The sequence below is a fragment of the Entelurus aequoreus genome, linkage group LG17 (assembly GCF_033978785.1).
Source record: "Entelurus aequoreus isolate RoL-2023_Sb linkage group LG17, RoL_Eaeq_v1.1, whole genome shotgun sequence".
Taxonomy (NCBI): Eukaryota; Metazoa; Chordata; class Actinopteri; order Syngnathiformes; family Syngnathidae; genus Entelurus; species Entelurus aequoreus.
The window spans coordinates 10327498-10354937 of NC_084747.1; the positions used below are offsets into that span (position 1 = coordinate 10327498).

The window sequence follows — 27440 nt, forward strand, 5'->3', positions numbered from 1 at the left end:
TGAAATGTGGGATTTTTCCTTTTTATCAAAACCAGTTTCAAGTAGAGATGGCCGTTAATATCGGTCTGCCGATATTATCGGCCGATAAATGCTTTAAAATGTAATATCGGAAATGATCGGTATTGGTTTCAAAAAGTAAAATGTATGACTTTTTAAAACTCCGCTGTACGGAGCGGTACACGGACGTAGGGAGAAGTACAGAGCAGTTGCGTCTCCCAGTCAGAAGCCCCTCCCCTCTCCCCTCTCCCACACACAACACAGAAGTTGACGACTGCAGCATGAGAGGTTTACTGGCGACGCTTGATGACCTCATCAAACCGCCGCGAGTGGAGCATAACAACAACAAGAGTGTGTTGTTGCCGGTGCTGTAGCCGTGGCTAACAAGTGAGCTTGCTCGGTGACTGACTTGACTGATTGATTGCAACTTTTATTAGTAGATTGTACAGTACAGTACATATTCCGTACAATTGACACTAAATGTTTTTCAACTTATCCGGGTCCACGGGGTCCACGTTAATTAATTCATGGTACAAATATATACAATCAGCATAATACAGTCATCACACAAGTTAATCATCAGAGTATATACATTCAATTATTTACATTATTTACTCTCCGGGGGGTGGGATGTGTGGGGGGGGGGGGGGGGTTAGGTTTGGTTGATATCAGCACTTCAGTCATCAACAATTGCATCATCTGAGAATTGGACATAGAAACAGTGTAGGTCTGACTTCGTAGGATATGTACAGCGAGCAGTGAACATAGTGAGTTCAGAACGACATGGTTTGGGATTATTTTGAAGTGTGTCTGATGGATAAAAAACTGGCAATTTGCAATGACTGCAAAAAGTTGGTTATGCGAGGAGGAACCAAGACGTCTTCCTTTAATACGAGCAATTAGATCTCCCACCTCTTCAAGAATCATAAGGAGATACACGATGAATACAAGCGGAAGATGGATGAAAAGCAAACACTGAAAAAAGTAGTACCACACAGTTGTCGCTTAAAGACTCTGCAGAGAAAAGACAAAAATACAACAAAAACCACCCCAAGGCGAAAGCCCACATTGTGGTCAGGTACAACGCACGCAGTGTGGCAAAAGTTACGGTGGAGTTTGGTGTGGCTAGTCTGCCCTGCATGGCACACACTTTGCAGCTTGCAGTGAACAGAGGTGCCCTGTCTCAACGCAGCATTTCAGAAGCTCTGACTGACTGCTAGGCCACTTCAAGCACTCACCACTAGCTTGCAGCACATTTGTGTTACTCATACAAATACGTTAGAGCAGGGCAGATTGAGCCCAGTTTATAATTTCCTGTTATACAGTATGCCAGGCAGTCTTCTAAAGGAGGACTATGTTATTGTTTACTTTATGACTCTAGTATACTCTGGACTGAAGCTGTGTGCCTTCATTGTTTTTGTAGCTGTTGTTTTGAGGCATGTTTAAAAAAATAAATAAAATAATGCACTTTGTGAAAGTCAAAGTGTAGTACTTCCCATAGTTGTAGTGGGTATCAGGATTATCTCAGGGAGAGCATGTCCCAAATTCCAAGCTGCTGTTTTGAGGCATGTTAAAAAAAATAATGCACTTTGTGACTTCAATAATAAATATGGCAGTGCCATGTTGGCACTTTTTTCCATAACTTGAGTTGATTCATTTTGGAAAACCTTGTTACATTGTTTAATGCATCCAGCGGGGCATCACAACAAAATGAGGCATAATCATGTGTTAATTCCACCACTGTATATATATCGGTATCGATTGATATCGGAATCGGTAATTAAGAGTTGGACAATATCCGAATATCGGCAAAAAAGCCATTATTGGACAGAGCACACCTCTCTACCACTGGTGTGTGACGTCATCGCTGCCTGTGCAATGCCTTCCTGCGCCGGTCTAAACGAACACTGTGATTAATCATCATTCATTTATGGTAACGCATATATATACTTTTTAGGACCCGTTTACACCAAGTAGGTTATCCAGGGTAAATCCCACCTAACCTTATCCTTGTCTACACACACACAATGCCACCGTTTAAGACCCCCTCCTCGCCTCCGTCAGCCGGCGTAACGAGACCTAATACGCACGCGCTGAATATGCACACGTCATAATCACCTCCAGTGTTGCTTTGTGTGCAAGTTCTTAAATTTAACTTATCTTAACAATATCCAGTGTTGTGGTATTTCAATTAACTGGAATCCAGTGTGCTTTGGGGCCCTATTGTAGTGAATCACACATTGGAAAGTTCTCTTCTCGTCCGAGAAGTGTTGTATCCCAAATAGCTGCAATCGCTTTCTCTTAAGGTATTCATGTGTGATTTCCACAAGTGTCTGTACATGTAGAAGAAGGAGAAACACGGGCATGTCTGGATGACTCGCCTCCATATTTCCAGTGGTTAGCTCCGAGTTACGAAACCGCTTTATTATGAAGCTGGCTGTGGTGCGTTCTTTCTGACATCACTTCCTGTGTGGGGCGCGTCTTTCTGGCGTCACTTCATCTCCGAAGTCAGTTTCTAAACGATCAATGAGTCCATACAAAGCTAAGAGCCAGAGATTCAAGAAATACACGGCACCTTACCCGTGTAAAAAATTGTTCGAGGAGGGGATGTCACGGCCCGGACACACACCAGTGCGCAATCATCTGTGAGCTGCGCTGAGCGCACCTCCAAGAGCGCTCACGCGCGCGCAACCCCGGCTGCTGCGGCCAGCTGCTTTCCACTGCACTGATGAGAGGGATGCCTACTTGAAGGCCTACTGAAACCCACTACTACCGACCACAGTCTGATAGTTTATATATCAATGATGAAATCTTAACATTATAACACATGCCAAAACGGCCGGGTTAACTTATAAAGTGACATTTTAAATTTGCCGCTAAACTTCCGGTTCGAAACGCCTCTGAGGATGACGTATGCGCGTGACGTAGACCGGCGAACACGGGTATGCCTTCCACATTGAAGCCAATACGAAAAAGCTCTGTTTTCATTTCATAATTCCACAGTATTCTGGACATCTGTGTTCGTGAATCTGTTGCAATCATGTTCATTGCATTATGGAGGAGGAAGCTGAGCAAGCAAAGAAGAAAGTTGTCGGTGCGAAATGGACGTATTTTTCGAACGTAGTCAGCAACAACAGTACACAGCCGACGCTTCTTTGTTTACATTCCCGAAAGATGCAGTCAAGATGGAAGAACTCGGATAACAGAGACTCTAACCAGGAGGACTTTTGACTTCGATACACAGACGCCTGTAGAGAACTGGGACAACACAGACTCTTACCAGGATTACTTTGATTTGGATGACAAAGACGCAGACGTGCTACTGTGAGTATGCAGCTTTGGCTTCTAAACATTTGATCGCTTGACCGTATGTGCGCAACTTTTTTTTGCGTATGTACGTAACTTTTTAAAAATATATAAGCTTTATGAACCTTGGGTTAGGTGAACGGTCTTTTGGGCTGAGTGATTGTGTGTGTTGATCAGGTGTTTGAATTGTATTGGCGTGTTCTATGGAGCTAGGAGCTAGCAGAGGAGCTAGGAGCTAGCATAACAAACACGCAGGTGTTTTTATGCAGGATTAATTTGTGGCAAATTAAATATAAGCCTGGTTGTGTTGTGGCTAATAGAGTATATATATGTCTTGTGTTTATTTACTGTTGTAGTCATTCCCAGCTGAATATCAGGTCACCCCCGGCTCTCACAGCATCTTCCCTATCTGAATAGCTTCAACTCCCCACTAGTCCTTCACTTGCACTTTACTCATCCACAAATCTTTCATCCTTGCTCAAATTAATGGGGAAATTGTCGCTTTCTCGGTCCGAATCTCTCTCACTTCATGCGGCCATCATTGTAAACAATAGGGAACTTTGCGTATATGTTCAACTGACTACGTCACGCTACTTCCGGTAGGGGCAAGCCTTTTTTTTATCAGATACCAAAAGTTGCAATCTTTATCGTCGTTCTATACTAAATCCTTTCAGCAAAAATATGGCAATATCGCGAAATGATTAAGTATGACACATAGAATAGATCTGCTATCCCCGTTTAAATAAAAAAAATTCATTTCAGTAGGCCTTTAAACCACCGCTACCAGAGATCCAGTGCCAGAACGTAGAGACCTGTACATCGTACCGTAAGCTCGTCTCAAACTCCCTAGTTGCCTTTTTCAAAGCCTGATCTCTGTGTTTTCCCTGCGTAATTGTCCTGTCCTTCCTCGCCTCGCAGTTCCTTGTGTGCGTCCCTGAGTCAAGCTGTGTGTCTTGTGCTCCTGGATCTTCCCTGTCTTCCTCGTGCTTCCTGGTTCTCCACTCCTCGCTTGCCCCCGGACTATGACGATTCGCTCCTGCCTCACGACCACTCTTCCGCCCCCGGACAACCCTGCCTGTCTAGCCCTTGTCTGACAGCACCGCTCCTCTCAACACACCTCCAACATTTACAGTAAAACACATAGTCCGACACCCATTTCCTGTTGGTTACATACACATTATATTGTATATAATATATAGTTATATAATAAAATATTATATATTCAATAATATATATATATATATATATATATATATATATATATATATATATATATATATATATATATATATATATATATATATATATATATATTTCCTTTAATAAAGACTGTGTACCTTTTGCTTGGTATACTTACTCGCCCGGGAACAAACTATTTGCTTGCCTAACAGATTTGAAATTGCGACATCCAGTGGACACATTTAGAACAGCAGTTTCTGTCATATAAAATTGCAGCTGACTTTTACTCTTAACAAACTTCTCACGGGCCGGATTGAACCTGTTATGCCCGAATGTCGAGGGAGGTGGGGGTTGGGTTGTGGGGGTTAATTGTTCATATGTCTCTGATTTGCACATCAATCAGTTTGAGGAGTAAAATTTGGCCTTTTTTGGGATTGATTAATTGAGAAGTTTATTGACATCTTAAAGAATTGAATCCATGTAATTAATTAAAAAGGCAAATTGATGGCACAAAAAGCCAAAAGGCTTGTTTCCATTGTGGTCCATTGTGGGAACAGTTACCCAGCATCACTTATGCGTCAACGTCAGTTTTGATACATCTCAACTTTGCCGTGAAAAAGGGTGTAGTGCAGGTTTTTGAGCGTGCACAAACTTGACACATGAGGCCCCAGGTCCCTGGACTGAAGAAGGAGTAACCAAGCACTTGAAGCATCATCTATCTTACTGTTCAGGAAGGTTTCAGATACAGAGAAGACATGGGGTCATGAGTGGATAAGATTATGCTCCAAATAATCCAAGTTTGTATGAATACCTCAGATATTTGTGAAAGAAGCAGTGAGGAGGTCCTGGGTAGGGTGGATGTCACCACATATGAGCAACATACCACAAACTAAACAGCTAATTGGTTATTTTCCCTTGTGTGTTCTTATGTGTTTAACTGCATCTGCATTATGTGTGAACCTTTTACAGCACACTGAACAACTAAATGGTTTTCCTCCAGCGTGTGTTCTCATGTGTCGACACAAAGAGCTGTTATGAGGAAAGCTTTTGCCACAAACTGAACAGTAAAATTTGTTTTCTTCTGTGTGTGTTCTCATGTGTTGAGTCAAAGAGCCATTTTGAGAAAAGCTGTTGCCACAAACTGAACAATTAAATGGTTTTTCACCAGTGTGTGTTCTCATGTGTTGAGTCAGATTGCAATTTTGAGATAATCTTTTACCACACACTGAACAACTAATTGGTTTTTCTCCTGTGTGTGTTCTCATGTGCCGAGTCAAATCGCTATTTTGAGAAAATCTTTTACCACAAACTGAACAATTAAATGGTTTTTCACCTGTGTGTGTTTTCATGTGTTCAGTCAAACCATAATTTCGAAAAAACCTTTTGCCACAAACTGAACAACTGAATGGTTTTTCTCCTGTGTGTGTTCTCATGTGTCGAGTCAAACTGCTATTTTTAGTAAAACTTTCAGCACAAACTGAGCAGCTCAAACATGTTTTACCTCTCTTCTTTGTAGAGCATTCAGAGTGTTTGTTGTCAGTGTGAGTCCTCATATCACCTTCACAGTCTTTATCGCTGCTCAAAGGTTCTTCAACCTCGTCTTCAGCCTCACTATCTGATAGTGGAGCTAAGACGTTATCTACTTGTGGTTTCTCTTCATCATCTTCAATCTTCACAGAGAGAATACTCAGTGGAAACTTGGTGTAATCAGCTTCCTCTCGTCCTAGAAGACACTCTCCCTCCTGAGTGATGCAGAGTTCCTCCTCTTCCTTTTTAATGCAAGGTGGTTGTGGAGTCTCCTGCTTCAAAGTGGAGCTCCCCCCTAACTGAGGGGAAACTTCTTCTGGATTACCGATCAGCTGCTGGACGTCTGCAAGACACAAACAACAAAAACACACTTTCTTCTATGTACTGTATGTGTGTGTAGTAGGGTTGTACAGTATACTGCTACTAATAAAGTATAGTGGTACTAATCAATTGAAATCGGTACTATACCACCTTTGAAAAGTACCGGTACCGTTCTTTCATCTGAATGCCGCTGTGTGGCGGTGACTACAGAGCCGAGGCGCATGATGTTGAGTGTGTCAAAACGCACACACAAAGTGCATACATTGTCTTATTTCAGCAAGACAATGCCAAGCCACGTGTTACATCAACGTGGCTTCATAGTAAAAGAGTGCGGGTACTAGACTGGCCTGCCTGTAGTCCAGACCTGTCTCCCATTGAAAATGTGTGCATTATGAAGCCTTAAATACCACAATGGAGACCCCCGGACTGTTGAACAACTTAAGCTGTACATCAAGCAAGAATGGGAAAGAATTCCACCTGAGAAGCTTCAAAAATTTGTTTCCTCAGTTCCCAAACGTTTATTGAGTGTTGTTAAAAGGAAAGGCCATGTAACACAGTGGTGAACATGCCCTTTCCCAACTACTTTGGCACGTGTTGCAGCCATGAATATATAATTTAATTATTATTTGCAAAAAAAAATAAAGTTTATGAGTTTTAACATCAAATATCTTGTCTTTGTAGTGCATTCAATTGAATATGGGTTGAAAATTATTTGCAAATCATTGTATTCCGTTTATATTTACATCTAACACAATTTCCCAACTCATATGGAAACGGGGTTTGTAGTTAGGATTTGAAATCTCGCTAGAAAGATGTCCAGGCATAGAGTACTTGTCTCTGGCCTCCTGCCTGCGAGAGGCAATGATGAGAGGTATAGGAGATTAGTCTCGCTTAACAAGTGGCTGGCTAGTTTTTGTAGAGAACGTTCATTGATAGTTTGCCGTCTTTCTGGGGGAAACCGGGCTTGCTGATGAGGGACGGCCTACACCCTAACCGGGAAGGCGCCATCGCTCTATCTAGAAACATAGATTACTGGTTAAATCACACTTGACTAACTACACTAGAGCAAGACACAGGCAATTACAGTGTCTGTTACACAGAGTAAGGAGTCAGTAGGGATGACACTCGAAACCGGTTTTCCCGGTTGTTCGATAAGAAAAGAACCGAGTCCTCTGACTCGGATCCCTTTTTGAGAACCGGTACCCGTTATCGAGACCACTATAGTAAAGAAAAAGAGTTGGTTCTTTATTCGAATCCCCGGGAACGAAACGAGTCCCAACCAGAAATGCCCCTTGAGACATCACAAGAAATGACGTCACGTAGCTCAGTCATTAGGCGCAGATAGGGAAAGCAGGAAAACAATGGACCGGAAAAAGCGCTCCAAGGTGTAATAAAGTTCAAAACAAAAGGTATAATTCAATGAATAACATTACTGAGAGATTTGAGCAGGGTACAAACACATGACCAACACTTTTACGACCAACCGGAAACATAGCAACCAGGCTAGCAACGCACCTCCTTTACGGCAGCTGTCGCAACGTTCTTAAAGGCCTACTGAAACCCACTACTACCGACTACGCAGTCTGATAGTTTATATATCAATGATGAAATCTTAACATTATAACACATGCCAATACGGCCGGGTTAACTTATAAAGTGACATTTTAAATTTGCCGCTAAACTTCCGGTTCGAAACGCCTCTGAGGATGACGTATGCGCGTGACGTAGCCCGGGGAACAGAGGTATCACTTCCCCATTGAATACAATACAAAAAGGCTCTGTTTTCATTTCATAATTCCACAGTATTCTGGACATCTGTGTTCGTGAATCTGTTGCAATTATGTTCATTGCATTATGGAGAAAGAAGCTGAGCAAGCAAAGAAGAAAGTTGTCGGTGCGAAACGGACGTATTTTTCGAACGAAGTCAGCAACAACAGTACACAGCCGGCGCGTCTTTGTTTACATTCCCGAAAGATGCAGTCAAGATGGAAGAACTCGGATAACAGAGACTCTAACCAGGAGGACTTTTGACTTCGATACACAGACGCCTGTAGAGAACTGGGACAACACAGACTCTTACCAGGATTACTTTGATTTGGATGACAAAGACGCAGACATGCTACCGTGAGTATGCAGCTTTGGCTTCTAAACATTTGATCGCTTGACCGTATGTGCGCAACTTTTTTTTTGCGTATGTACGTAACTTTTTAAAAATATATAAGCTTTATGAACCTTGGGTTAGGTGAACGGTCTTTTGGGCTGAGTGATTGTGTGTGTTGATCAGGTGTTTGAATTGTATTGGCGTGTTCTATGGAGCTAGGAGCTAGCATAGGAGCTAGGAGTTAGCATAACAAAGACGTAGGTGTTTTTATGCAGGATTAATTTGTGTCATATTAAATATAAGCCTGGTTGTGTTGTGGCTAATAGAGTAAATATATGTCTTGTGTTTATTTACTGTTGTAGTCATTCCCAGCTGAATATCAGGTACCGTGAGTATGCAGCCTTGGCTGCTAAACATTTGATCGCTTGACCGTACGTGCGCGTCACGTACGTAACTTTTTAAAAATATATAAGCTTTATGAACATTGGGTTAGGTGAACTGTCTTTTGGGCTGAGTGATTGTGTGTGTTGATCAGGTGTTTGAATTGTATTGGCGTGTTCTATGGAGCTAGGAGCTAGCAGAGGAGCTAGGAGCTAGCATAACAAACACGTAGGTGTTTTTATGCAGGATTAATTTGTGGCATATTAAATATAAGCCTGGTTGTGTTGTGGCTAATAGAGTATATATATGTCTTGTGTTTATTTACTGTTGTAGTCATTCCCAGCTGAATATCAGGTCACCCCCGGCTCTCACAGCATCTTCCCTATCTGAATAGCTTCAACTCCCCACTAGTCCTTCACTTGCACTTTACTCATCCACAAATCTTTCATCCTCGCTCAAATTAATGGGGAAATTGTCGCTTTCTCGGTCCGAATCTCTCTCACTTCATGCGGCCATCATTGTAAACAATAGGGAACTTTGCGTATATGTTCAACTGACTACGTCACGCTACTTCCGGTAGGTGCAAGCCTTTTTTTTATCAGATACCAAAAGTTGCAATCTTTATCGTCGTTGTTCTATACTAAATCCTTTCAGCAAAAATATGGCAATATCGCGAAATGATCAAGTATGACACATAGAATAGATCTGCTATCCCCGTTTAAATAAAAACAATTCATTTCAGTAGGCCTTTAAGGCAACCGCAGCACATACATATATATACACAACATATATCTCCCTTTTTTAACTTTTGTTTTTCTTTCCTTGTAAACAAAACAAAATCACACTGTATATGTGTTGTCTGTGTAATTATAAATAATGCAGACGAGGCGTGTTGGCTGAGTTCTTGACGTTTACTTTCACAGCGTGCTCATAACCTCATTCTTAGCTGCCGGGTGGTGACATGCAACAACAATTTTCGGGGCTACCGCGCATGCTCGTCACTCCTGTTGCATGCTGGGTAGTGTAGTTGTTATATTCCCTGGCTCATAACATCACATATTTCCACCTATAAAGAAATAATGTTAACTCAATAAAGTGTATTTCTTTTTTTAGTTTTAACTTTTCATTTTTTAGCATTGTAACCACATTTGCAAACAACTTTTCTCTTCATAGAATTTTCTTTCAATAAAGAAATAAAGTGCAAAAATGTCAAAGCATCATAACAAACAGTTATGTCAAATAGCAGCAGAAGTGCACTTTTTGGAGAGCTGTATTATTTTCAGTTTTGAGCCCAAGGGACTGATTTTATTTAACACTATATTATTATTTATACACCTATAGTGATCACAGAGACAGGTTGTTTTTGTGTTACTGTATATATTTGTTTTTCTGAAAAATCCCACTTAATATACTTTGGGTAACAACAGTCAATATTTATTTTTATTTTTTTAGGGGGGTAACAGTCAATATTTATTTATTTATTAGATTTAGTTGTTTTCTTATATAATAAAAGTGAGCTTTTGTTAAACCAAATATTGTGGGTTTTTTTCCATATACAACAACCTATCTGGACTCGATAAGAGAATCGATAAGGAATCGGTTTGATAAGAGGATTTGATAATAGGCTCGAACTCGATAATTTCTTATCAAACATCATCCCTAGGAGTCAGTCAAGCTAGAACTAACCAGCGCCAGGCTGGAAAATTCCTGCACATATATAATTTCTTGTAGATTTACACACAACTCGCAATGTTTTTTCTGCAGTGACTACCAGATGTGAACATGCATTCTACTGAGGTGGCAAATAATGACGCGTTCAATCTATCGCAGCACCAAGCAAACAATTTGAAAATCCCCATCATATCAATAATATATTATTCAAATTATTTAAGGCGCACTACGCAAAACAAACATAACATTATTAATATCACTACTATGGATAACATTAACAAAAAATCCTCAAAACAGCCCACTACCTATAATATGGGCTTTTTAAACATCAGATCATTGTTTCCCAAAACGTTATTACCGTACTTTCCGGACTGTAAGGCGCACTTGAAAACCTTTTTTTCCCCTCAAAAGTCGACAGTGCGCCTTATAACCCGGTTATATGAATTTTTCCTTCTTAATGAGGCATCTCCCCCTAATTATACAAATGCTTATATTGCCCGTCCCCTTAAAAGGGGTGGAGGGGTCGCACTAATATACAATGAAAACCTTAACCTTACCCCTAACCTAAGTAATAAATATAAATAATTTTAGGTGCTTACTATGGGGTCTGTCACGCCGCTACCTCTCTACCCAGCTGTTATCTACCGCCCCCCTGTCCCCTATACATACTTTATCAGTGAAATTTCAGAGTTTGTCGCTGATCTAGTGACGCACGCAGATAATATAATTATAATGAGGGATTTTAATATCCATTTGAATACTCCATCAGACCCTCCGTGTGTGGCGCTCCAGACTATAATTGATAGCTGTGGTCTTACACAAAAAATATATTAATCCACGCATCACAACGGTAATACGTTAGATGGAGTCCTTGTCCGGGGTGTCACCACCTCCCAAGTTATGATACTCCTGTACACTAAAGAAATGTCCGATCATTACCTTATAAAATTCAAAGTTCTGACTCATTGTCAACAAGCTACAAAGAACCACTGCTTTAGCAGGTGCAAAATTAATGCTGTCACAACTATGACTCTTGCTTGCCTACCGCCTTCGGTAATGGTGCCATTTCCAAATGATGTGGGCTCTATCGATAACCTCACTAACAACTTTAACGATACCCTGCGCGACACCATTGATAGTATAGCACCGCTAAAGCTAAAAAAGGCCCCTAAAAGGTGTACCCCCTGGTTTACAGAAGAAACTAGAGGTCTTAAACTATCATGTAGAAAGCTGGAACGCAAATGGCGTGCGACTAAACTTGAGGTTTTCCATCAAGCATGGAGTGATAGTTTACTAACTTATAAAGGTATGCTTACCTTAGCTAAAGCTAATTACTGCTCCAATCTCATCCGCCTCAATAAAAATTACACTAAATATTTGTTCAGTACAGTAGCATCGCTAACCCAACAAAGGACTCCTGCCAGTAGCTCCACCCACTCGGCATACGACTTTATGAATTTCGTTAATAAGAATATCTAACTCATTAGAAAGCAGATTAAAGACAACACGTCCCAGCTGCAACTGGGTTCTATTAACATAGATACAAATGTATTTACGACGGATTTTGCACTCGAAAATAGTCTCTCTCTTTTTGATGAAATAGCATTAGAGGAACTACTGCGGCGTGTAAATGGGATAAAACAAACAACATGTTTACTTGACCCACTTCCTGAGAAACTTATTAAGGAGCTGTTTGTAATATTAGGGCCATCAGTGCTAAATATTATAAACTTATCACTTTCCTCTGGCACTGTTCCCCTAGCATTCAAAAAAGCGGTTATTCATCCTCTGCTCAAAAGACCTAACCTCGATCCTGACCTCATGGTAAACTACCGGCCGGTGTCCCACCTTCCCTTTATCTCGAAAATCCTCTAGAAAATATTTGCACAAGGAATGTGCGATAAATGCTTTAAAATGTAATATCGGAAATGATTGGTTTCAAAATTATCGGTTTCGGTTTCAAAAAGTAATATTTATGAATTTTTAAAACGCTGCTGTGTACACGGACATAGGGAGAAGTACAGAGCGCCAATAAACCTTAAAGGCACTGCCTTTACGTGCCGGCCCTCACATAATATCTACGGCTTTTCACACACAAGTGAACGCAAGGCATACTTGATCAACAGCCATACAGGTCACACTGAGGGTGGACGTATAAACAACTTTAACACTGTTACAAATATGCGCCACACTGTGAACCCACACCAAACAAGAATGACAAACACATTTCGGGAAAACATCCGCACCGTAACACAACATAAACACAACAGAACAATTACCCAGAACCCCTTGCAGCACTAACTCTTCCGGGACGCTACAATATATCATACAAGTTACTAAAACAGCCTTCCTTCATCTCCGTAATATCGCTAAATGTGTTCCATTGTGTCCACCAGCGACGCTGAGATCATTATTCATGCGTTCGTTACGTCTCGTCTCAGTCACTATAATGTGTTATTTTCGTTGAAAGATTACAGTTGGTACAAAATGTGGATGCTAGACTTTTGACAAGAACAAGAAAGTTTGATCATATTACACCTATGCTGTATATACCTTCATAGATATATATATATATATATATATATATATATATATATATATATATATATATATATATATATATATATATATATATATATATATATATATATATAAACTATACTGGCTCACCTGCACTGGCTTCCTGTGCACTTTAGATGTGACTTTAAGGTTTTACTACTTACGTATAAAATACTACACGGTCTAGCTCCATCCTATCTTGCTGATTGTATTGTACCATATGTCCCGGCAAGAAATCTGCGTTGTAAGAACTCCGGCTTATTAGTGATTCTCTGAGCCCAAAAACAGTCTGCGGGCTATAGAGCAGTTTCTATTTGCGCTCCACTACTCTGGAATCCCATCCCGGTAACAGTTAGAGATGCTACCTCAGTAAAAACATTTAAGTCCCATCTTAAAACTCATTTGTAAATGCTCGCTTTTAAATAGACCCCCCTTTTAGACCAGTTGATCTGCCCTCTCTTTTCTGCTCTGCCCCCTCTCCTGCAATGAGAGGTTATTAGGTGACCCCAGATGAGGCACTAGCTGTTCCAAGGACCCGGGGTGGATCACTCATCTGTGCATCAGTTGGGGACGTCTCTGCGCTGCTGACTTGTCTCCATTCAAGATGATCTCCTGCTGGCCCCACTATGGACTGGACTCTCACACTATTAACTAGATCCACTATGGACTGGACCAGGGGTCACCAACCTTTTTGAAACCAAGAGCTACTTCTTGGGTACTGATTAATGCGAAGGGCTACCAGTTTGATACACACTTAAATAAATTGCCAGAAATAGCCAATTTGCTCAATTTACCTTTAACTCTGTTATTATTAATAATTAATGATATTTATCTTTGTGGAAACACTGATCATCTTAATGATTTCTCACAATAAATATATATAGAAACAGATAAATATCAATATGCAACACTTTATTTTTATATTTTCTCCAAGTGCACATTTTTCAAATTGAACATTTTCAAATGATCACTTCTAAGACAGTCTTGTGAAATCACAATATCCCATTTTAACTAGCTAGCCACTAACATTTTTTAACAAATCATGAATTACTTTGCACCATGTTTGTACAAATAATAACTCGTGTAAAATACCAAAGTAAACTCTCAAATTTTTAAACCATGTCACACTTTGAACTGGACACCAAATCTGTTATCTGTTTCTTTGTCTGTTAGTGGGAAGCCTGGCATTGCATGCTGTTAACTAGTGTGTTGTACTCTGGTGTGTAACTTGACACTGCAACTCTGAGTGAGTCTTGCAGATGTGCATCAGTGAGTTCTGTGTTTGTTCTTGATGAAGTTCATGTCAGAAAAGGCTGATTCACAAAGATAAGATTTTTCCTCATTGTTTGCGGAACCTTCTTAATCTTTTGGACATATTTTCACAGCAATCTGGCCTTAAGCTTAATTATGATAAATGTAAAATGTTAAGGATCGGAAATCTAAAGGGAACATCCTTTCGAATGGAATGCAAAGTGCCTGTTGTGTGGACAGATGGACCAGTTAACATACTTGGTGTTGTTGTCCCAGAAAATCTGGAAGATCTAGGCTCAGTAAATTATGATAATCGACTAAGAAAGCTGGACAAAATTATGCAATTATGGAAAGGAAAATCCCTAACCTTGTATGGTAAAATGTCTATTGTCAACTCGTTAATTATTCCTCAATTTATTTATCTGTTTTTGTCATTACCAGCTCCATCACAAAACTTTTTTAAGATTTATGAGCGGAGGGTCTTCGATTTTGTCTGGAACGGCAAACCAGAAAAGATTAAAAGAAAGGTTTTGTACAAAGAGTATGAATATGGGGGCCTGAAACTTCTCAACCTTGAAGCTATGTGTCTGTCTTTAAAAGCATCAATTGTTCCAAAGATGTATTTAAACATTGAGTGGTACACAAATGTCCTGTTGGACAAAAAACATGTACTGTATCAAAATAAATTGTATCCTTTTTTACAAGTGATCCCCTCCCATTTTTCTTATGTAGAGAGTCTGCTGGGAAACATGGCGGGGTTCATAAAGGAAACAATCCACTCATAGTGGTGTTTTCAATTTTATGTGCCAGAAAAAAGAGACGATATTTTGCAGCAGATAATATGGATGAACTCTAATATTGTAATAGATGGAAAGCCTTTCTTTTGGAAAAATATGTTTGAAAGAGGAATCATTTTTGTCAATGATATTATCAATGAGAATGGTAAAATTATGAAGTATGATGAATTTAGAACTATGTATGGTGATGCTTACTCAAGTTTTCATTTTATCAACTAACTGGAGTAATTGGGAAAAGATGGAAACAAATAATTAATTATGGAACTACTAAATTATTAGTTTGTAAACCTCTAATAAGAAATACTAGTTGGCAAAAAGGAACTAAAATAAATAGAAAAATATATAATTTTTATTTAATAAAGAAATCTTTGAAGGCTGCCTCATACAACACATATGGAAAATGGGAGGACTTTTTTGACTGCCCGTTGCCATGGGATGCCATATTCAAACTAATCTATAAAACTACTATCGATGTGCAAAATCGTTATTTTCAAATTAAAATTATTTATAACTTCTTACCCACAGGGAAAATGTTAAAATTATGGAATATGACAGAGTCAGATGATTGCCGATTTTGTTGTCAGGAGTCTGAATCCACCCTGCATTTGTTTTGGTATTGTTATATTGTGTCTTTGTTTTGGGTGGAAGTTGAAAAAATGTGTTTAAGGATTGGTTTGTTTATGAAGCTTAATGTGGTTTCTGTTATTTTAGGAGAGTTCATTGACAATCATGATTTAGTCAATTTAATTATAGTACTCGGTAAAAGGTTTATTTTTAAAGCCAAAAACAGATATTCACTTAGTATTACTTTCTTTAAAACATTTATTCAGTATTTTCTAACTTTAGAAAGTTACATGGTTGAAAACGATAATGATGCCAAAAAACATTAAAAAAAAGATGAGAAGTCCTCAAAGGCTTATTTTGAAAGTATAATTATGTTTATAGATTATATGATATCTGTTGTTGTGTTCCCTAATTTGAGTGACCTGGACATAATCTGGACTGTACATAAATGCTTATTTTGAAAATGTAATTTTGTTTATAAATTATATGCAATCTGTTGTGTTCCCTAATTTTTTTCTGTGTACATGAATGAAGGTGTGTGTTGCTGAGTCCGACTTGGACATTATCTGGACTGGGCCTGGTTTTAAAAACCCTTTAAACAAATCTAATTTCATTGACAACCTGGTCTGTTGAAGATAAGGCCCTTTTTAAAAAAAAATAAAATAAGATAAATAAATAAAAAACATTTTCTTGGATAAAAAAGAAAGTAAAACAATATAAAAATAATTACATAAAAAATAGTAATTAATTAAAATGTTAGTGGACCAGCAGCCTATACAATCATGTGTGCTTCAGGGACTGTGTCCCTTGCAGATGTGTTGTCTATGTTGTGGGAACCAGAATATTGGTAGCAGAAAGAAATAACCCCTTTTGTGTGAGTGGGTGTGGATGAGTGTGCATGGGGGAGGTTGTTTGGGTTGATGCACTGATTGAAAGTGTATCTTGTGTTTTTTCTATGTAGATTTAATTTAAAAATTAAAAATTTAAAAAAAAAAATAAATAAATAAAAAAATAATAATTTTTTTTTTAGAACAGGCCCGCGGGCGACTCATCTGGTCCTTACGGGCGACCTGGTGCCCGCGGGCACCGCGTTGGTGACCCCTGGACTGGACTCTCACACAATTAACTAGATCCACTATGGACTGGACTCTCACACTATTAACTAGATCCACTATGGACTGGACTCTCACACTATTAACTAGATCCACTATGGACTGGACTCTCACACTATTAACTAGATCCACTATGGACTGGATTCTCACACTATTAATTAGATCCACTATGGACTGGACTCCCACACTATTAACTAGATCCACTATGGCCTGGACTCTCACACTATTAACTAGATCCACTATGGACTGGACTCTCACACTATTAACTAGATCCACTTTACGCCCATCGCACCGGTCGCAAAGGTTTCTCATTGTTCCCATTCATTGGGTTGAGTTTTTCCTTGCCCTGATGTGGGATCTGAGCTTAGGATGTCGTTGTGGCTTGTGCAGCCCTTTGAGAAATTTGTGATTAAGGAATATATAAATAAACTTTGATTGATTGAACACTTATATGGTTTTTCATCTGTGTGTGTTCTCATGTGTTGAGTCAAAGAGCTTTTTTGAGAAAAGCTTTTGCCACCAACTGAGCAGCTCGAACATTTTTACCTTCACAGTCTTTATCGCTGCTCAAAGGTTCTTCAACCTCGTCTTCGTCTTGTGGTTTCTCTTCATCATCTTCAGTCTTCACAGAGAGAATACTCAGTGGAAACTTGGTGTAATCAGCTTCCTCTCGTCCTAGAAGACACTCTCCCTCCTGAGTGATGCAGAGTTCCTCCTCTTCCTTTTTAATGCAGGGTGGTTGTGGAGTCTCCTGCGTCAAAGTGGAGCTCCCCCCTAACTGAGGGGAAACTTCTTCTGGATTACCGATCAGCTGCTGGACGTCTGCAAGACACAAACAACAAAAACACACTTTCTTATGTACTGTATGTGTGTGTAGTAGGGTTGTACAGTATCACTACGGGTTCAAAAAGGAGAGAGGCTAACGCCACGCTACTGGGAACTGTAGTTAAGCTACATAGCGTCACTACTTGTTGTGCACTACTGCCCATCACTGATTCTAACTCCTAAATAAACGCTAACAAAAGTCAGCTAACAATGCAGGTAATGGGGATGCACTCTTATTTATTTTATAAAAAAACTCGAACAAAATATCCAGCAACTTTTTAAATACATGCTGTAAGTATATATGTACTGTAATAACAGACACATTCATAATAACATGTAATATTTACGTATTTTCATCATTTTTTTTATCATGTTAAGCAAACGGCGGCACATTATTTTCACAGACGCATCACAACGTTCGCTATTTCCTTCAACACCACCACCAACTATTACTAATGAAGGCAGACTTCACGAGTGCCATCAAAGAATACTTTGGGACAAATTATGATCCAGAACCTTATATTTTTGAGCCTGAATATAAGGAGGATGAGCTACAAGTTTTAGAAGCTGAGTGATAAGCATATCAAGCAATTAGCACTATTGCTAAGTGCTAAACAAAAAATGCAAAGTATATACCATCCAATCTCGATTAATATCACTTTTTATTTAAATTAAGGCAGTTTTTCCGGTGCAGGATACTACTGCGGTAACTTCTGACAAACATTTCCGCCATTTTTGATAGAGGAAAAATGCTAACAGGTTCTTTGTTTACATTGTTCAACAAAGTCGGCTAATTTCTATTTTTAGGGCTTGGAATTCAAATAGCTTTCAAATGAGGGAACGCAACACACTCACCTTCATCTTCGCTTTTCAGATTGTTCTCCGTTGGTGGCGCTGATTCTCTTTCATGTTCTCTTTTAGCGGACGTCGCCATCTTAGCATAGCAGTAGTCGTCCATCTTCTATCACGTCTTCAATCTTCACTTCAGGTAACACGCCGTCGCTCCACACTCAAAGTCCGTTTAGTGGGCTTCAGAAAATGTGAATAGTTGAGGTATTTGATGCTATTTTTGAATCTATAAGATCGTAAATGTGAAACTTCTCCGGAAAGCCACGCCGCTTAGTCCGCCATCTTGGACTTTCCGCTTTGCCACTGTTCCATGTGTTTGCGCATGCGCCAGAAGTGTGCAACTTCCGATCGACAACTGCACTTTAAAAAATAAAATACCTTTTAAATAACTAGCGGCCCGTTTCATATTTTCTTACATTTCTGGCTCATAATTGAAGTGCTCATTATCGCGAAAACATGTTTTGATATTAAAATACTTTGGAGATAGAAATTCAACAAAAGTCGACAATGTTGTATTCTGTCTTTTAGTGGGTTCAAGCAAACGGCAAGTTGTTTGACAAAGTAAGTGTTGTGAAAGTGTGAAACTCACACTATCCCAGTATACATTTTCAACATTATAGCATTTCACCATTTTTTCCTCTTGACTTTTATCAGTAATATCCTCATTGAACGATGACTTGTACTCGACCTCGGACCAACTGCACTCAGCGAGGAAACAAACACGCTCACATAAATATTGCTCTTTTTGCAAGCATAGACAGCAGAACACTTCTATTTTCACTTTTGTACACTGACTTTAGTTATCTGCTGCACTGACAAGATGCCTGCTCGGTGCGTGTTGGCGACTGTAGCCAAACTGCTGTGTCAAAACTGCCGTGTGACGTCACCACGGACCTTTTTCTTTTACACACACCCGGGAACATGAAAACAAAATAATGGGCTCTGTTGGCCACTTACTTAATAAACATACAGGACAAAGTGCGTCCTGATTCTTTGATTCTATTTTAAACTTGATGTGTGCCGATGATAAGAAAGTTTGTCGCTGCATTACTGACTAATAACCTCAGTTTTATCTGAAGTTCCATCGAGGTTTGTTTTGAAGCGAAAGTGGGCGCAGAGCACATCCCTCTACCACTGGTGTGTGACGTCATCGCTGCTTGTGCAATGCGCACTGCCTTCCTGCGCCGGTCAAAACCAACTGTTGGAGCCAGTTGGAGCCTATCTATATTATTGATTTATTAATTGTTTGACAATTAAATCAAATGTCAAGAATGATGTTAATGAATTATTGGATGTTTTAGATTTCATTGTGATTGACTGATTGTTTTCAGCTGCTCACGCTCCTACTGGTGAGCCACTTCCTCCTCCTATAATTAAGAAGACAGGACAGCTGGGGGCCCTTTGTCTGTCTATCATGTTGAAGGAGTGAAACAGTTTGTTTACCGCTAAAACAAGTTATTTTGAAGCCACGCTAAAACAAGTTATTTTGAAGCCACGCTAAAACAAGTTATTTTGATTCAACCACGGAGAATATTTTTTGTTTGTGAAAATAAATTATGATCATTTGGAATCTAGAAATATCTCCGCGAGTGCTTATTAAGGAATTTAGTGAGTCAAACACCTCCTCCTCAAGACTAGTCTGCATTACTTTATTTTTTCGAAACTTTTTTGAACGCAAGAGTAGCCGTTACAAGTAAACAAACTTCACTGAAGACCCAAAAGACCAACCAAGATCGCGCTGCACCGATGACAGCCAGCAGCCGGCGGGCCGTGAGTAAAATAAGCTGATGACGTCATGAATGAACGCGCCGCTGCGCTGTATGGAATCAAAGGAAAGTTGCAGATTGTGGATGTGAAATGCAATAAAACAGGATGTTGGAAGGACATTTAAGAATGAAATAAGTGGACATTAAATTGAGCTGTGTGATTACCTGGAATGATGTCTGGCACACCTGAGACGGCAGCTGAGCACGAGGACATGCTGAGAACGCGCATTGCTTCGCGCAGAGGCAGACTGGGCGCGTGCACGGGGAGTCTTAATGAACTGATGTTAGAAATGCTGATAAAGTCAATGATGCATTTGAAGCATTTAAAGGAGCTGTGGATGAATATAAAAATGCTCACAACTTTGTGCAAGAATTCTTATCAGAAGAGGAAAAGGAAAATGATTATTATGACTGGTATGAACCCGGAATAATAAATTTGAATTATTTCATGAAAGATGTTGAAACATGGAAAAGAGAAATTGCACAATCAAAAGTTGGACCACTGGACAGCATATCACATGTATCTCACAAATCAAAGTCTGCCACTGGATCAAAAGCCTCCAGATGTTCCTCAGTATCCTCAGAATTAAAAATTGCCTAAGCGGAACAAGCTGCTACAATGGCTCGAGCTGCTGCACTGAAGGAAAAACACACCTTGCAACTGGAGGAAACAAAGCTTAAAGCAAAGATGGAGCAAATGGAGTTGGAAGCAGACCTCGCAGCATCAACTGCTAAAATACAAATCCTTCAAAGTGATTTAATTCATGAAAGCCATGATGTGGCTCAGGAACCTCCGGGTGATGGCATGACTGAGTACTATGATTCTCATCATGAAAGAGAAACTATGGAGAGCAATGTGGACTTTATAGAGTTCGGTGCAATACCCAAGAACCCACTTCACCAAACCATCTTAAGTCTCCACAGACCTCTACTTAAAAGGAACACCAACACATCAGAAGATCTAAATAAATCTCAAAACAAAAACGCAACTAAAAAACACAAGACCCAAAGTGTAAATCAGACTCAACCAATAAATCACTCTGCACAAGATAATGTGGTTATCAATGCTGCTCATGATAACTTGGATATGGTTATTCAAAGACAAAGTGACATCGCAAAACTCATTGTCTCACAGCAAAAACTGTCTCTACTACCAGCAAAAGAGATTTCGGTGTTTGATGGTAACCCACTGGCATATCAGTCTTTTATCCATGCATTTGAACACTTGATTGAAGACAAGACTGATAATGATCAAGACCGGCTCTACTACCTTGAGCAGTTTACCTCTGGTTTGCCAAGAGACTTGATTCGCAGCTGTTTGCACATGGAAGCCACCAGGGGCTATAATGAAGCAAGGCGCCTCTTAAAAGAACATTTTGGAAATGAGATGAAGATTTCGGGAGCTTACTTGGAAAAAGCCTTGAATTGGACAGCGATTAAAGCTGAGGATGGGAAAATGCTGCATGCATATGCACTGTATTTGAGAGGATGCTGTAATGTAATGCAAGATTTACAGTATTTGGAGGAACTTGATATCCCATCGAACCTAAGGCTAATTACATCCAAACTACCCTACAAACTCAGAGAAAGGTGGCGAAGCACAGCTTATGAGACACAACAGAGAACTGGCAGGAGAATCAGATTTAACAACTTTGTGGATTTTGTGGAAAAGCATGCCAAGATGCTTTTGGATCCGTTGTTTGGAGACATTCAGGACCAAATAACAACGAAAAGGCCTCTTCCAAGAAGCACAAGTGAACTAAAACCAATCAGCCAAAGACACAGCAGGTTTGCTACTTCAGTAGCTGTGAATACAAAGCCAGCAGGATGCACTGTAAAACAATCATCTGTTCCACAACAACCTGCTCAAACCACACCCAGTGGTATTCATCCCTTTATGTGGATATTGTCATGGCAAACATGCTCTGATTGACCGCTCACAATTCAAAACACAGTCACATGACAAAAGGCTTGAATTTTTAAGAAGACGAGGATATTGTTTTGGTTGCCTACTAAAAGGTCATTTAAGCAAAAATTGTAAAAGAAGATTAATGTGTCAGGTTTGCAAAATTAAACATCCTACTGTACTTCATATTTCAAGTGAAAAAGGCCCAAGGCAGGAAAAGCAAGTGAAGCCCACTGCTGAGACAGAAGAAACCCCTATAAGCATTGCTCTTGTTTCAGCCGGTGATGCAACCAGGGCCGGGAAAGACTGTGCACTTGCAATCGTTCCAGTCAGAGTTAAGGCGGGAAAAGGGAACAGGTATGTTCAGACCTATGCCTTCCTCGATCCAGGCAGCACGGCAACATTTTGCATGGAGAATCTAATTGACCGACTGAATGTGAAAGGACGCAAAACAGAAATTATTTTGCGAGCAATGGGACAGGAAAAGCCTACGAAGACCTATGAGGTCAGAGGACTAGAGGTTGGAGACTTGGAAGGGTTCACATATCTGGACCTGCCGAAAGTGTACACACAGAGCAAGATACCTGTCTCAAAGAAAAACATCATCACAAAGGCTGACTTGAAGAGGTGGCCATATCTTGGTGGCATTGACTTAAAAGAAATTGAGGCAGATGTTGAACTTCTTATTGGGACTGATGTTCCTCGGGCAATGGAGCCGTGGAATATAATAAACAGTCAAAAGAATGGACCATATGCAGTCCAAACCAGACTGGGATGGGTGGTAACTGGACCACTCAGTTGCAGTGCTACAGAACATGCTGGGCCCATTGCAGTGTCAACTAACATAATCTCAGTAATTGAGCTGAAGGACCTCCTCATCAGACAATATAACCAGGATTTCTCTGAAAACATATTTGAGGAGAAAAATGAGATGTCAGTTGAGGATAAATGTTCTATGGAGATCGCCTCAAGTTCAGTCTTTCTTAAAGATGGTCACAATCCTCTGCCACTGTCTTTCCGGGATAAAGACAAAGTCACACCTCAGGATAAGTTCAGAGAGAAAGAAAGACATCGGCATTCCTCCTCTTCTTCTTCCAAAAAAAGCCATGACAAAGATAAAGAAAAGGTCAAGAAGGACAAAGGAGACAAACGTGACAAAACGGAGGAACTCTGAGACCTGTACGGTCAGAGGGGAAGCTTATTTTTTGACAAAGAGCCAATGCCCTTAGAGGCTGATCCTTACACATTCCCATACGGCGGAAAAGGAGATGGCAAAGACGTACACAGAACAGTTGAAAAGGAGAAAAATAAGAAAATCAAGGACTCCACCAAGGACAAAACCATGGACCATGGAACAAGGAAACACATAAGACCATGGACCATGGAACAAGGAAATATATAACAAGACCATGGAACAAGGAAACACATAACAAGGCCATGGACCTAAGACCATGGAACAAGTAAAGACATTTCCAGATGCCAAAGGCTTTGTGAGAAGTGTTTTGGTTAAAACCAAGACCAACACGGTTCAACGACCAATAGATAAACTCTGCCTGCTAATGGAAGCAGTTTGATGGACTGAGGGGGGCTTCGGTTCTCCAGACTCGATGACCGCTTCAGATATGACTATGGACTTTGAAGAGACTTGACGAGTAACTCAAGTAACTTAATTAACTTTGAATTTGAAGAACATAATTGTTTGGATTGTATTGTTCCATTATGGCTCCTGTGAATATTATTATTTATGTAATTGTTTTGCTAAAGCACACAATTAGGCGCCGGGATGTTGGAGCCAGTTGGAGCCTATCTATATTATTTATTTATTAATTGTTTGACAATGAAATCAAATGTCAAGAATGATTTTAATTAATTATTGGATGTTTTAGATTTAATTGTGATTGACTGATTGTTTTCAGCTGCTCACGCTCCTACTGGTGAGCCACTTCCGCCTCCTATAATTAAGAAGACAGGACAGCTGGGGGCCCTTTGTCTGTCTATCATGTTGAAGGAGTGAGGAGTGAAACAGTTTGTTTACCGCTAAAACAAGTTATTTTGAAGCCACGCTAAAACAAGTTATTTTGAAGCCACGCTAAAATAAGTTATTTTGAAGCCACGCTAAACAAGCCACGCTAAACAAGTTACTTTGAAGCCACGCTAAATAAGTTATTTTGATTATGTTGAAAGTCAACCACGGAGAATATTTTTTGTTTGTGAAAATAAATTATGATCATTTTGAATCTAGAAATATCTCCGCGAGTGCTTAAGGAATTTAGTGAGTCAAACACCTCCTCCTCAAGACTAGTCTGCATTACTTTATTTTTATTTTTTCGAAACTTTTTTGAATGCAAGAGTAGCCGTTACACCAACACTGTGATTAATCATCATTCATTTATGGTAACGCATTAACATTGACAGCCTTAGTTCAAACCCATACTTTATTATTTTAACTGATAATGTATGGAAGTAGAATTGTCTCACATCAACTTATATATATCAATATGATATTAATACTAATGCATATATTAATAAATATACAAATACAAATGTGATATATAAATAAATAATTTGTATAAATACACTTGTATTTGTAAATATATTTTTGAGATTTGAAAATATATACAAATAAAATGTATAAATATAAAAATGTGACATACAAATTAATCGAGAATTTCTATAAATGAACGTGTATTGGTAAATATATTTTTGAGATGTGAATATAAATATGCTTGATTTTGTATTTGTATTGAATTTGCATATGTGTATCGCGTTTCTGCTTTTGTGTCGATGAGACATTTCTACCACAAACCAGATGCACAAATACATGTGACCTACACACTCCCCTGAACAACCAGCAGAGGGCACTGCAGCCAGAGCCACACATTGCACTGATAAGAGATCAGTATCTACATCGGGACAAGGTCATTAAACGGCATTGATACAATAAAATAAGCAGCTAGCACGGTCTTTCAGATTAACTGAAAACATTAGCATTAGCTAACACAATGCTAACGTTAGCTAGCTCAGGCCCATTGTGCGTTTTATCTGTAAAGACGTGGATCGTTTTTGTATATTGTACAATGCATCTGTGACCCAGACCGCTCTGGCTGCAGTGCCCTCTCCTGGTTGTGTAGGGGAGTGTGTAGGTCACATTTATTTGTGCATCTGGTTAGTGGTGGAAATGTCTCATCTACACAAAAGGAAAAAAAGCAATCCACATATGCAAATTCAATACAAAAACACAATCAAGCATATTTATATTCAAATCTCAAATATATATTCACAAATACACATTTATACAAATTCTTGATTTATTTGTATGTCACATTTTTATATTCATACATTTTGTTTATATATATTTTCAAATCTCAAAAATATACTTACAAATACGCGTTTATTTATACAAATTATTTATGAATAACATATGTATATTTATTAATATATGCATATGTATTAATATCATATTGATATATGTAAGTTGATGTGAGACAATTCTACTTCCATACATGATCAGTGTTACTCCCTCCGAGGTCTTAATCAAGGTTTTTCTCACAGACATTTATTTCAGCCACGTCTTCTTCCCGTTACCAACGATGCCAAATATAATGCCGTCAGAAGTAATAAAATAAGCAAACAGAACTTACAATTAGTCTGACATCCAAAAAAGAAAACACATAGATTTCACAAACATATCAGAAGTAATCATACCTCGTTGGCCTCATAAACTCCAAGGGAATAAAGTTTATTTTCAATCCGAGACTCCATTAACGTCTTCCACATCAAACACTTGTCGTCTCATGCTGCTTCCTTAATTCCCTCACATATTAATTGTCCCCCCAACAACGTGACCAAACCGGAAACAAAACATATATTCCCCACTCAATTGACATGGGTTTGTAACAAAAATAAAGTTAACAAACTTGCATGAATTAACCCAAGGAAATACCTTTTTAATCACATTATGTGTACAATATGAACTTATCTTTATGCATTGTATTTATTTATTCTCACCAACTATGACATTATATATCAAATATACATGTTGCTTCTGTCAGCAGCTACACTGACATTGATGTGTCTCTGAGAACTGAACACATTTTTATAACTTATAACAAAATGTGTTTATACAGTAACCTGCTCACATGAGTCAGATTACAGCAGGGGTGTCAAACTCATTTTAGCTCAGGGGCCGCATGGAGGAAAATCTATTTCCACGTGGGCGGGACGGGTAAAATCATGGCATGATAACTTAAAAATACAAATATGACAAAGTCAAAGATTAAAAGTTGGCAGTTTGTTATGCAAACCGTTACCCAGTATCCCTTATGCGTCAACGTCAGTTTTGATACATCTCAACTTTGCAGTGAAAAAGGGTGTAGTGCAGGTTTTTGAGCGTGGGCAAACTTGACACATGAGGCCCCAGGTCCCTGGACTGAAGAGGGAGTAACCAAGCACTTGAAGCATCATCTATCTTACTGTTCAGGAAGGTTTCAGATACAGAGAAGACATGGGGTCATGAGTGGATAAGATTATGCTCCAAATAATCCAAGTTTGTATGAATACCTCAGATATTTGTGAAAGAAGCAGTGAGGAGGTCCTGGGTAGGGTGGATGTCGCCACATATGAGCAACATCATCATGTTCGTCCTTCGTTTTCGAAGATGACCAGGTGACTTCACGTGGATTTGTGTGTGCGAAGATGGCTGATGAGGCCAATCCTTGCGCGGAATGACCTGCTGCAGTGAGGGCAGGTTATGGCTGGGGGGTGGCTGGCAGGGAGGGAGGAACTGTCTCTGGTCTTGCGAAGCTGTCGCTTCTGTTCGGCTTCATGGATGAGTTTTTCCTCGAAGTCTGCTACACCACACCAGACTGCAGAGCGCCAGTTTGAACGGTGTTGGGCATCGGCTTCCCATGTCTCTGGGTCCAGACCACAGCCCTTGAGACTGGCCTTTAAGGTGTCCTGAAAGCGTTTCCGCTGTCCGCCGCGTGAGCGCTTTCCATGGTGCAGTTCACCGTACAGGAGCATTTTTGGTAGGCGTTCATCTGACATGCGGCAGACATGGCCGGCCCATCTCAGCTGGGAACGCTTGAGGATGGCATAGATAATAATAATAATAATAATGAATTGCATTTGTTACGCACTTTACATTTGTTAAAATCTCAAAGTGCTACAAAGTATTAAAAATAAAAATAGAAAGTAAGAATATATAATAAAAAATTAAAATAGAAATGAATCATGACACACACTAGATAAAACAGAAACATAGATAAAGTAGAAATAAGAGCCTGAAAGCACTGGATAAAAAAAACAGATAAGCAAGCAGTGCATTTA

General features: G+C 39.4%; 3 protein-coding genes across 5 annotated transcripts in view; all 3 read right to left on the reverse strand.

Annotated features, from left to right (window-relative positions):
- The window catches only part of LOC133632342 (oocyte zinc finger protein XlCOF6.1-like), a 309811-nt gene extending 292224 nt beyond the window's left edge, over positions 1–17587 (reverse strand). The window contains 1 exon segment of the mRNA XM_062024723.1: positions 17313–17587. The gene's annotated coding sequence lies outside the window, so the exon portion shown is untranslated.
- The window catches only part of LOC133632307 (gastrula zinc finger protein XlCGF17.1-like), a 607858-nt gene that overhangs the window by 525015 nt on the left and 55403 nt on the right, over positions 1–27440 (reverse strand). The window lies entirely within an intron of this gene.
- The window catches only part of LOC133632323 (gastrula zinc finger protein XlCGF17.1-like), a 293261-nt gene that overhangs the window by 210798 nt on the left and 55023 nt on the right, over positions 1–27440 (reverse strand). The window lies entirely within an intron of this gene.